Here is a 13,053-nt window from a genome sequence, read left to right as displayed (position 1 = left end):
TGGGAACTATACCTGAGGAACCCTGTGGGGTACCTCTAGATGGGAGTGTGACCTGAGCAATGACCTTAGTTTATCCATACGCCAACAAATAAAGCTGGCCATATTTTTAATAGGTACATCCCAAAACTTTGACAGACCTCAGCAAATAAAATACCTCACTTTAAAAAAAAAACAGTTCCAGCTTCTGTTTCATCATGACAGGTTTGACTACCACACATGACTAGAGCTTTGGCAGGAGAGGGTCTGAAAGGCAGGTGAGTGAGCCTGTGTTAGTCTCCAGATGAGGCAGGGCACCTGGTGTGTGATGCAGACTAACTCTGGGGACTAACTTAAGAGCCCCGGTTACCTAGCTCACTTGTCTCGGATACATTTCAGACCCGTTGACAGAGAGGACCCCAATCTCAAGGATAGAACTCCTTGCCAGTTACAGCATGAGGAACACGGCAACTATTATCACATTTGACATCTCTCTGCTACACATAGTCTTGTCTTAATTTCAGAAACGGTTAAACCCCTCTGGGAACCTCGTCTCTGCCTATAGGAATTCCCTACAGCCTCTCCTCTACCCCTCTGTCAATCAGCCCACAGCACCTTCTGCCTCATGTACCGGGTGGGCCACAATCTTATGGAGAACCAACACACAAGGTAACCTGCCCTACCTTTGCCCACTGCCAATCACCTTTGTTTCCCCAGCAGGTATCTTCCAAGCAACCCCCAGAAGAATTTTCTTTCTTTTCTAATAAGTAATGTTATTGGAAAGAAGTTACAACTAAAGAAAAAAATTACGCTGAAAGATCAGCCAGACCCGAAGTTTATTCATCTCAGTGAACTTCTAGACAGAGAATCCTGCTATTTCACTTTAGGGAATCTACCCACAGAGATTCAGATCTCACAATAGACGTATTTGCACTCCCATGTTCGCTGTTGCTTTACTTGTCATAGAAAAGACGTGGAGCCAACCTACTTGGTCTCCGACAAATGAAAATCTGACACATCTCGAAAATGGAATGTTCAGCTCTAATGAAAGTTGAAATCACACATTTTCCAAAATAAATGGTGAATGGATTTAGAATGTATAATATTAACCGAGGTCATGCAATCTCAAAAAGAAAATAAAGTACATATTCCCTCTCATATACAGATCCTACCTGTAACATATATGCAAAAATGAACATGTGGATATGGTATAACATACAGAAATAAGAACAAGAAAGTGTAGGTAGGATTACACAGAGCGACTGATGAGATGATGGGCATATGGATTTGTCTTGGGCTTTTCTTTGTTGCTGTTGTGTGGTGATAAGTATACAAAAATATATTTGACAGATGGGTTTTCAAGCAAGGATATTGTTTAGGAATACCACCAAGGAGAGCTGAGACCTTGATCTCTCAACCAGGACAAAGGTTTAGCCCAGGACCGCATCCCACTCTCTATGGTGATTAAGTCAGCTATAAATGAAAGAGGTTCCTTGGCCTTCACCATCAGATGGTCCTGGCCAGAGACCCTGGACCCTCAGGAGACACACAGGTCGGCTGTACAAGCACTCAGAGATGGTGCCATCCACAAAGCCATGCTCCCCACAGCAGCTCTCTCCAGGAGCAGGACACTTGCTGTGGGCATTTCCCTCTGCTGGCCCTCAGCAGTGGCCTTCCCGAAGGAATGTTCTAGTCAGCAGGGCCAGCCAAGGGTGGGATTCTTGGCTTTCTGGGGCTTGTGTCTAATATAGCTCACACTCGATCTGGCTCGAAAGGTTCTAATGCTAACTAAGTGTCTTACAGTTAGATGAACTGGCAGTGGGCGGGTGTCCTGTTCCTTGAGGGTTTATATAAACTACTGTTTAGGTTATTTTTAGTTTAAATTAAAGATTACCTGACTGAAAATTCCATGTTATTTTAGGTTTGTGTTCCAGGGCATGTATTATTTCTGGCAAGGTTATATTTAACGAAAGTGTGTGGCATTAAGCACGCAGTCCTTTTAAGTCTAGATGACTGTGAGGTCAAGGGCACAGACGGATGGGCCTCGTGTCCCCTATGTCAGACATAAGAATAGCAATGACTTTGGATGGGTCTTATCTTAAACAAAACAGCACACCTCTTCTGGATTTGCTACAAGAAACCTCAATGCATACCATAGAGGGGTCAAGAAAGAACTCCCACAATGCACCACACTACTCACTTCCACCGGAGACTGAAGATATGGAAGGAGATGGCTAGATGTTCTAGACTTGCCGTGTTGTAAGCTTTGGATTCAGCTGTCTCTGAGCTGACCTGTCTTTCAAAAGCTCTTTAATTTTTATGGAAGGTGACAGAGAAATAGGAGTTAGGTCTGGCTTTCCTAAAACTGTCTAGGCTGGTTTGGGGAAACGGACACTTGAGGTGGGATGAAGCACCCAGAGATAGCTCTCAGGAGCACAGCCTCCTCATCACATGGGATCAACAGCGTAATGGTGTTGTTTGCTATAAAAGGTAACGTCACAGTAGGTGAAAATGGGTATTATGTGTATAATGTATACTATCTCTCTCACTGAAGCGGTCAAGACATGACAGAAGACATGAGGTATATGAATTGTGCCTAGATCTGTATTGCATTTTTATACACATATAAGGCAATCATAGCAAGTAGGATTTTACCTCTAACTTACCCAAACTTTGCCTGATCCTGTTGAAACAAAGAGAAGGTAAAAAGGAAGGACAAAGAATGGAGGATCCATCCTCTCTCCTGGTTAGCAACACCTCAGTTTCATCGTCCCTGACTAAAAAGGGGTAGCCATATTTAGCTAGTCATTTGATATATATACTTGTCAACTGCTCTCTATCAGAAAGACACAGCCCTGAAGTGCTTGGCACACTTCTAGAGATCACCGTCTAAAGCAGCGTTCTCGGGGCCAGATACCCTGTACATCAGATATTTACATTATGATACACAACAGCTGGAAAATTACAGTCATAAAGTAGCAACAAAATAATTTTATGGTTGGGGATCACAACACAAGAAAGTGCATTAAAGGGACACACCATTAGGGATTCTAAAGGAATGGGCTTCCTAGGGCATGGTGGCTACGAAGGAGACAATGACTTTATTCATTTTAGGCGCATTCATCCATGAGAGTGAAGGAATTAAAAAGCCTCTGAGCTGCCAACTGAGGTGCCCGAGGACATTATTAAACAGGGACAAGTATGCCAACTTAGAAAGGATCAAGGTGGGGCTGAGAGACGGCTCAGTGAGTAAAGTGTTGTTGTGCAAGCGTGAGGACCTGAATCACAATTCAGAGCACTCTAAAAGCTGGGTGTGGCTGTGCACCTGTAACTCCAGCGGGAAGGAGGGGAGGAGGATGGCTGGCACTTTGCTGACTAGCCAATATAGCTAAAAACAAGACAAAACAAACAAACGACAAAAAAGACCCAGCAAGCACCAGGTTCAGTAACAGACTCTGTCTTACAGGAATAAAGTGAAAAGTAACAGAACAGGGCACTAGACAACTTTCTCTGGCATCGTGCACGTGTGTGTGGGCAATGCATGTATGTGTGCATGTGTTTGTGTGTGCATGTGTGTGTATGTATGATTATGATAAGCTGGTTTTATGTCATTCTTTATTAATAAGTTTCAAGTTCACCTAGATCTAGCAACTTTGATTCCCAAGAAACTTAGATCTCTCAGCCAATGGGAAAGGGGCTAGTCGTAAAGCTGGTTAATTTATTAATTACCTAACACTCAGAATGTGGTGGAAATCTAAAGGCTAGCAAGGGGCACAGGATGGAACCCGCCCCCACCCCCACAGCTTCCAGACTCTATACCCTCCTTATTGGTGCAGCCTCTTAATGGACATGGGAATCCAGACCCCAGCATTTCCTGTCTCTTCAAAGGCCAGTGAGGAGCGGAGGGGATTACCTGACAGCAGGAGTGGCTGCAGAAGGGGAGAACTGCCCCCTCTCAAAGTTCAAAGGCCTGCTGGGGACATCAAAGGGCACAGGATGCTCTGAACAGTAGCGATTCTAGGGACAAGGGCTTCCTGTTCCTAATGACTATCACCCCCCCCCCCCCGCCTTTTATGAAACTGGTCACCAGGGGGTCTTTACAGACTTATTATTTGAACTCTGCCTTTTCCATCCTGTCAAGGAGGTGTGGAGGGAGTGGGGATCAGAATATATATACTGTGAAGTGCTCACCACAGGGCAGCCTCAGCCCCTTCATAATTTCCACAACGGGCCAGTGGCCGGGTCTTTGGTTCATCCTTGGCTCCTGTGAGCACAGTCCCATTTTGAGCCCAGTTTACAGGTCCTTTCCATCCTTGAGGCAGAGGAATGGCCCTGAACTCTGACCATCATATTCCCTCTCTCCATGCCTTTCAGAGCCACCCTGAAGGGCAGGATTTGTCATTCTCTTTTATATTTCAACAGCTCAGCAACTTCTGACAGCAGGGCCCAGAGCTAACCACACAGAGAAACTGGTTAAGTATTGGCAAGCTGATGGAACGCATGGATCTAGCAACCTGTCTAGATCTCAGAATTTCTCCGAAAGAGTTTTGCCCTCCTGGGTGCTGTTCCCTTCACTATGTTCCTGAAGTAGCTGGGAGTTCCCGAGAGTCAGCATACCAGGGAATCCAGGAAAAATACTTATTTAGGTTGTGCTGGTCAAAAGCCACACTTCCAAGGGGAGAACGCTATGTTCCTTCAAGGTTCTGCTCTATATGGCCCTTGATTCTTATGGCTTTCAATGAGTGAGTTTATTAAATATATAGCAGGCCAATGTAAAAGAGATAGATAGATGGATAGATAAGAGTTAGATAGATGATAGAAGATAGATATAGATTAGATGATAGATCAATGATGGATAGATGATAGATAGATAGATAGATAGATAGATAGATAGATAGATAGATCAATGATGAATACCTGAAAGATAGATCGATAGATAGATCACTGATGGATAGATAATAGGTAAATGATAGGTGATAGATCAATTATCGATAGATGATAGACAGATAGATCAATGATAGATGGATGATAGACAGACAGACAGATAGGTAACCAATCAGCTAGCCAGACACCATAACAAAACAATATCAACTTGGATACGCCCAGTCCAGCAGAAACCAACCGGGGAAGCTGAGGCAGTGGGCTGCCGGTCCCCCCTGAGCTTTCCCTCAGTGGATAAGCTTCCCATGGGCTGAACTCTCCCTTCCCCTCCCCACAGCAGTTGCGTTTATATCACAGAATAAACAACAGTCACCCCTGTTGAAGCTGTTCTCAAGAGCACCGTGTTTTTACTCTTGGGCTAGTCTGCTGTTCTGACCTCTGTCACAGAGTTAGAGATTAGGCCATCCAAAGAGGAAGGGTCTTAGAGGACACAATATAAAAATGTGTGAGTCCGAAATAGGGTTACCCCACTTCCAGAGCGGGCATCTCAGTGAACTCCATGAGAATTTATCAATACAAACGTGTATTACAGGCCCAAAGCAGCTTATATCCATCCTAACAGAGTTTCCAACCAGGGAGAGACTACAGAACCGCGAAGGCGGATTCTAGACTCAGGAGACCAAGAAAGACCAAGTTCAGTTTCCAGAAAGCATTGACTTTCAAATGTGGCTGTACAGTGGACTAATCTAGAAAGCCCAAAGAAGCACTGGGTTCTAGCTCCTACAGTCTGAATATCTGACTTCATTGGTATGAGGCATGACTTCAACATTTGGATTCTTAAGTGTTCCCAGGTAGTTCTAACATGCTTGAAGTCTGTGGACCACTACCATAGTCTAGACCAGTTGATAAACAAACTTCAGCATACTTTAGATTGATTAGTCAAAACCAAAACTCAGAGTGACCTTTCTTTTCAATCAGAAAGCCAAATTTTAGGGTGAGACCAGAGAGGGCAGTCATGTTAGCACGTTCTGGACACACTCAAAAAAGCCAAAGATCTCTTGGCCTCCACTCTGAGGTGCGTCATTTCTAAGAAGTGATGATCACACTAGTGATAAACACTATTGTGCACTGCTTGCTTCATGACCAGGGACAATCTGAGAAATGAATCATCAGGCAATTCTGCCATCATGCAAACACCACCACAGAGTGTGTGCTCCACAAACTACAGTGGCTTTAAGTCCTTTGTGATATATCTTTAGGGACCATGGTCATATACATGGTGCAGTTTTTGACCCTCCACTAAAATAGTGTGCACCACAAGGCTAAATGAGTTTGTGACCATACATTACTCAAAAAACTTGGGACATTATATAGACTCATAATTTTTCTAAAACCAAGGGCTAGTTCGGCCTGGTGGTTAGAGTACTTGTTGCTCTTGCAGGGGACCTGGATTCAATTCCCAGCACCTTCATGTGGCTCATCTGTAACTCTAGCTCCGGGTGATCCAATAACTCCTTCCAACCTCCTCAGGAACCAATCCCACACAGACTGCACATATACACATGCAGTAAAACTATCCATACATATAAAATAAAGTAAACATTAAAGAATTTACACCAAGGGACTGTTTCTGACATTTCCACACAGTTGAACCTTTGGGGGCTTTATATTCCTTCCCCCCTGCCTTAAGCAATACTTTTTATGGCTTAAGAAGTATTCACCACTTTCCCCAGTATAAATTACAGCTTCTTGCAGTTACTCACCACTGCTTAGCTGGCATTCAACTTACAGGATAAAAATATATTCTTTTGGCTGACTTAATGATTGTGTACACAAGTTGTCCTCAAACCCTCTCTGAATTTTGGCTCATAGCAGCTATGGTGTGCCGAGGCTGGAATGTGGTTTCAAGCAATGCCAGGTCTTGCATAAGTGATAATTGATATTTTTACTAGCAGCAACTTTGTAGTTGATAATGGGTTATTAAAACAGGAAAGGGACCCTGCCCACAAAGTCTCATCAGAGATAGGAGAGGTGTTTCAGACAAAAAAGCCTCCCAGGGTTGACAGAGGGAGGTCCCTACAAGTAGGTCCCTCAGCTCCCCAAAACAAGCCAATTCCAGGGTCAAAACCACGTTGCAGCTCCTCTGCTTGCTGAGTTTCCTTACCCTGTGGCTGCATGGCATCCAACCCCCATGAGACTCAGCTCCACTTGTACAGAGGAGTGGGTATCAAGTCTAAGGGTACTGCACCACCTCTGTCCTTTGTCTTCTTTCAAAACAACCTTAATGCTTATCTTGATTTCAACTCTGTTAACTTGAATTACCAAATTCGACAACTCTGGCAGGGCAGAGACTCACCACTCGGAAGGAATGACCTCCTGCCCTTATCTCTGGCCACCTCTCTCCACTCATGAGGCAAAAAGGTTTCCTTCTACCCAGGAAAAATCTCAGAGAGGTTTAACTGACTAAAGGCAGAAAAGGGACTGCATGTCCACATGTCAGCGAACATGACACTCTCTCTATTTTGAGATTATCAAGAGAAAAGTTAACTCTTTAAGAAAATAAAGCCAAGCCAGGCGGTGGTGGCGCACGCCTTTAATCCCAGCACTTGGGAGGCAGAGGCAGGCAGATCTCTGTGAGTTCTCGACCAGCCTGGTCTACAAGAGCTAGTTCCAGGACAGGCTCCAAAGCCACAGCGAACCCTGTCCCGAAAAACCAAAAAAAAAAAAAAAAAAAAAAAAAAAAAAAAAAAAAAAAGAAAAGAAAAGAAAAGAAAGCCACTGTTTCAGCCACTAAAGGGAACTGAGAACAGACCAGGGACTGACTGCAGGGATCAATGAGAGGATGTGTGATGGGGATTCGAACCTCAGGAGGAAAATTATGAAACTTGGTCACCTCTGAATGTTGGTTGCTTTTGTCGCTTGGTTCTGGGCCCTGTGGACTCAGTAGCCTTGGGCTTAGTTGTCTTCATGTCACATCAGTGCTGACTCTGGCTTGTGACCTGTCTGTGTGAATGGTGCCTCTGGCGTGTGCAGCGTGGCAGGACAGATTGTCTTTGCTCCTCCTCTGTCCTTTACCCTTCAATCCTAAGACAGGTTTGCTCCCGGCAATGTCACAGGCATAGAAACATCTCTTTTGAGCAGACAAAACTTTTTCTCTTTCAGGACATGTCAAGTTGTGGAACAGATTGACCCAGGTACCCAAGAAGATAACGCAACCACCTGCCAGATATTGGCCTGACTTGCGATGTGCTCTGCAGACCCTACTGCCAGACCAGTATGTCAAACAAAATCAATGGATTCACACAAGGATGGGCCTCCATTGTAATGTCTTCTTTGTAATGTTTCCTGAGTCAACTTCCTTGTCTTGGTTTTCTGATAATAGAACTCTGAGGCTGGCTAATTTGTAAAGAGCAGAGGTTTACTTGGGTTTGCCAGGATGAAAGTCAAGAAGTCCAAGAGAGGGAGGACACCTCTTGTTGGGGCTCCTGCCTCTTCAACTCACCCTGGAAACTGGACAGAAATTGCTGAATGCAGAATACGGAAGAGGAGACCATTCACAGCCAGAGTGGACCATTCCTTGAGAAGGGCTCACCTCCCATCGGAGCATATTCAAACCACAGCCCTCAGTGTGTCCAGCAAGGCCTTGCATGCTGTATTTCCGACTAGCTGTGTTGACAGTGTCAACAGCTGGCTGAGTCCTGCAGGCCTTGGGCCTATGCTTCTGTTTCGTCTCTCCTGGTGGACATGCTCTGGGTTCCTCAACTACAGCACACACATCTACATCTAGAAGGTACTTCAGGGAAGAGGAGAGGAATTCAAAATCTAAAGACCACAATGAGAAAGGCTTTCCAATGTCTGCTGTCCACTCCTCTTAGCCTGCTCCGGCAGAGGGACCACCCTGCTGAGAAGTATGGACACAGTCAACAGCAACACCCTCCTCTCCATTTTCAAGTCTCCATCAAGGAGGCTTTGGGATCCTTGATGAACTAGAACCCCAGGCCAATCCAGGAGTCTCTCTAAAGGGAATTCAGTGCCAATGGGTGAGGATAAGGAGACTCTACTTTCTCCACTTCCAGGACAATGCATCTGGATCAGCTGACCCACACTGGAAGATGTCCTGACCATAGCAGTGAATGTGGGATGGCAAGTACCGCTGATGGTTAGACATGATGGTGGAGGTTAAGGGCTTCTAATGGAAGGGCACAGAGCAAGGGCTATGCAAGTCTTGCCATCACTGTGAGGGCAGGATGACAATGGTCATGACAGCCACTCACACCAGGAAGCACACATTTACAAGTGTGGCTGCCCGTGGGCGCCATCTGTGTTCTGAAAAGCACAGATGTCCACCTCTGCCTACCTGTGGAAATCCCTAGTAGAAGGTATAGGCTAGATTGTTGACTGATGTGTCTGTCCTGCCTGGTTCCCAGAGTCGTTAGGCCCCAAAGATTCACACAGAGGTCTATATTAATGAAAACTTGATTGGCCCATTATCTCAGGCTTCTTATTAACCCTTTTAACTTATTTTAACCCATTATTCTTGTATATGTTAGCCACATGGCTCGGTACCTTTTTCAGTGGGGCAATCATATCTTCCTTCTGTGGTTGAGACAGGACTGAAGAGGAATGGGCTTTCTTCTTCCCAGAATTCTTCTGTTCTTATTGACCTGCCTCTACTTCTCTGGTTGTCCTGCTTGTACTTCCTGCCTGGCTACTGGCCAATCAGCATTTATTTAAAATATAATTGACAGAATACAGACCATTCTACCACACCACTGGATGGTCGCTCAAGGCAATTCTCTATTTCTTTTTCAAGAAAAATTCTTAAATTTAAAGTAGTCATAAATGTAACAAAGGTTGAAGATCCAAACACATGCAGGATCTCTGCACCTTAGACGCAGTCTTCCCCGGTGACATCTTGCATCACTGCACGATAATGGAGATCAGAAGTTTGCGATCACAACATCCCACAGAACCTGTTCTGATTTTCCAGTTAAGCTGTGTTCTCTGCTGGGTGCCTGGCTCCAGCTGAAGACAATTCGAACACATGCAGTCCCCTGGAATTCCTGCCACCATCGGAAAGCTCACGTGCCATCACCCACACTTTCCTTTATGGGTTTACCCACACTCTCCCTTATCCCTTAAGCCCTAACAACCATCAATCTCAGCTCCATCCCTCCAGTTATGCTAGTTCACTTGAATGAATGGAACCACGTACTGCCTATTCCTCTGAAAGGGAGCTTGTTTGTTTGTTTGTTTTTCAGCATAATTTGAGGTTTATTTAAGTTGCTCTGTCTATCTAGAATTCAAACACTTTTAATTGGTAGATAGTAGTCCAGGAAATGGATGAACCACAATTTAACTGTCTACCCATTGGAGGATTAGGTAGTTTTAGTTTGGGGGCAATTATGGGGACCAACTGCTTTAATGTACACATGCAGGTTTCTAGGCGACGGTGTCACCAGTTCGCTGGGGTGAGTGCACAGGGCGTTGACCACTGGACCGTTTGTAAGCTCCACGGTTTGAGACGGGGTCTCGTGTACTCCACACTGACCTTGAACTAGCTACGCAGTTGAAGATGGTCTTGAACTCTTGCTCTTCCTGTTTCTTCCTCCCAAGTGCTTGGGTAGTTTTAGTTTTAAGAGAAATCTTCAAACTGTTTTGTAGAGTAGCTCTGTTATTTTATACTTTCACCAGTGACGTGGGAGTGACTTGCTTTTCTGCAGCCTGGCCGGCACTGGATGTCCCTCTTCTCGCTGTAGCCATCTAGTCATGTGTGGTAACAACATTTCCCCATTAATGATGCTGACATTGAAATGCTGCTTCTCTATCCACACATCCTGCACCCCGTTCTCTTCTGTGAAATGCCTGTTGGGGCTTTTCCACATGTTCTCAGGGCTGTTTACAGCTTACTGTAATTTATTTTTACTGAACGTCTTTAATACTATTAAGAGGGCCTTTCACACAGCAAAGCTTCAACACTGATGATTCCAGCCTTTTCTTTGGCTCGGATGGTGTTCTGTGAGAGCTAAGAACGCTGCCCAGCCCCAGCTTCCAGGCTTGCCTCCCATGTCTTATTTCCTGGAAGTGTAGTAGTTTGCACTGAAGTTCATAATTCGCTCTGAGGTAAGTTTTGGGGGGGCAAGTATGACATTTATTTCAAGGCTCTTTTTTTCTTCATCAATGGATGTCTGAATTTGCAATATTTTCTTTTAAATGATAACCCACACTAAGTCGCTTTTGTATTTCTGTTAAAAACCAGGTATATTTGTGTGACTCCATTTCTGGGTTCCCTGTTACTCACTGAACAATGTTTCTGTTCCTTCAAGAGAACACCTCAGCTACGGAGGAGGATCAGAATCAGGATCATGACATGTTCCCCTCTGGTGTTCATTTTCTCGTATGGCTTTGGCCACTCTAGGGCCCATTGTTTTCCTTGAGAGTTTGAGAATCTCTCTTTTTATCTCTGTCAGAAAAGCAGTGCTAACCTTTTGATAAGAGCAGTATTGAACCTGCTGATCAACTGGGAGAACTAACGGCTTCTTTATGATGTTAAGTCTTCAATCCCAGAATGCTGTGTCTCTTCAGGAACACAAGCCTCCTCTGGTCTATGGTTCGGCATGTGACTTTCCCCAGACAAATCCTGTACATGACTTAGTAGGTTCTTTCCAGCTTAGAAAGGTTTGCTGTTCAGAGTATTAATTGTGCCAGTTTTGTTGATGCTCTTGGAGAGCTAGGACCATTCCCCGTGTTCCCAAATGATGTAGTGTTGAAATAAGAGCGGCAGGGCTGCGTCCCTGGCACCCGGCCGCCCGCCCGCATGGCTAGCTTATGTCCAGAAATAATTACACGGAAACTGTATTCTTTCAAACACTGCCTGGCCCATTACTGTAGCCTCTTATTGGCTAGCTCTTACATATTGTTCTAACCCATTTCTAATATTCTGTGTAGCCCATGAGCTGGCTTACCAGGGAGGATCTTAACCTGCGTCTGTCTGGAGCGGGAGAATCATGGCGACTCCTTCACTAAGCTTCTTTTTCCCAGAATTCTCTTCTGTCTACTCCGCCTACCTAATTTTCTGTCCTATGAGGGCCGAGGCAGTTTCTTTATTAATAAGAAATCACTCCCACATCAGTTCCCCTTTTTCTGTTTAAACAAAAAAGAAAAGCTTTAACTTTAACATAGTAAAATTATATATCACAAAACAGTTATCAAGTAAGAATTACAGTTATAATATTTATATCTATTTTATCTTTTATCATAATTAAGGAAAACTATAACTATTCATTCTTCAACTCCATCAAAGACTCCAGAAGGATATAATAATACCTAAGTAAACAAGAAATAAGAAAACTCTAGAAATGACAGAGACATCTCGCTGCCTGGACAGTCACCCAAAGTTCCTCTGTACCGTTGGGGCATCCATCTTCGGCCTTCAGGCCCATGGTATCCAGCAGACACCTCCACGAAGCAGGAAATTCCAAAAACAGTTCAGTCACTTTCTGCTGTGTCCTGCAGAATGTCTCGCAGACTCTTTCATGAAGCAGGAACCCCGAAAGACCATCTCACCTTTAGGCAAGTTCAGCAGTCCTCTCTCTGCGGGTTCTCTGTGTTCAGTTTATGCATCAGTCCATGCAAGAGCAGTTTCTTGCCCAAATGGCTAACCAACTCCATAAGGATCCTCTTCGATGCCCATCTTCCTTTTGAAGTAGATTGGTGCTGCCAGGAGCAGACGTGTCTCCTTGTCATGAAAAGCCCTAAGTTATCAAAACATTTAAAACGCCATATTCTGCAGTCTTTGAGAGATATGAAGAATGTCTATCTAACTGAAATATATCTCTATATATCTAGAAAATCTAACTAACATGACTACAAGCTTGACTATCATCGATGATTATCCATTAGCAACCTATATTTCCTAATTAAACATTACATTTTAAAATGAAATACACAATCACAATACCTTAATCAAGATCAAAAATACATATACATATAACAAAATTGACCTTAAAATCTATACCAATGCAAATTATTCATATCTATATCATATCCCCCTTTAAATGTAAAAGAACATTTATAAACAATATTTGGGAACATGGGCGTAGTTTTTTCTCTCCAACTGCTTCCTGCTGAATAGGGGCGTCATTAATTAGGTCGTTCATGGTATAACCTGTGTGCTAGTTTCATCTCAGTTGGCAA

The 13,053-nt window shown here is 44.1% G+C and overlaps 1 protein-coding gene across 1 annotated transcript in view; it reads right to left on the bottom strand.

The window, feature by feature from the left end:
• The window catches only part of Adamts17 (ADAM metallopeptidase with thrombospondin type 1 motif 17), a 295,911-nt gene that overhangs the window by 137,591 nt on the left and 145,267 nt on the right, over nucleotides 1-13,053 (bottom strand). The window lies entirely within an intron of this gene.

The sequence above is a fragment of the Alexandromys fortis genome, unplaced genomic scaffold (assembly GCF_014885135.2).
Source record: "Alexandromys fortis isolate MF-2015 unplaced genomic scaffold, M_Fortis_MF-2015_v1.1 scaffold_67, whole genome shotgun sequence".
Lineage (NCBI taxonomy): Eukaryota > Metazoa > Chordata > Mammalia > Rodentia > Cricetidae > Alexandromys > Alexandromys fortis.
This window is presented reverse-complemented; position numbering and strand designations above follow the sequence as displayed.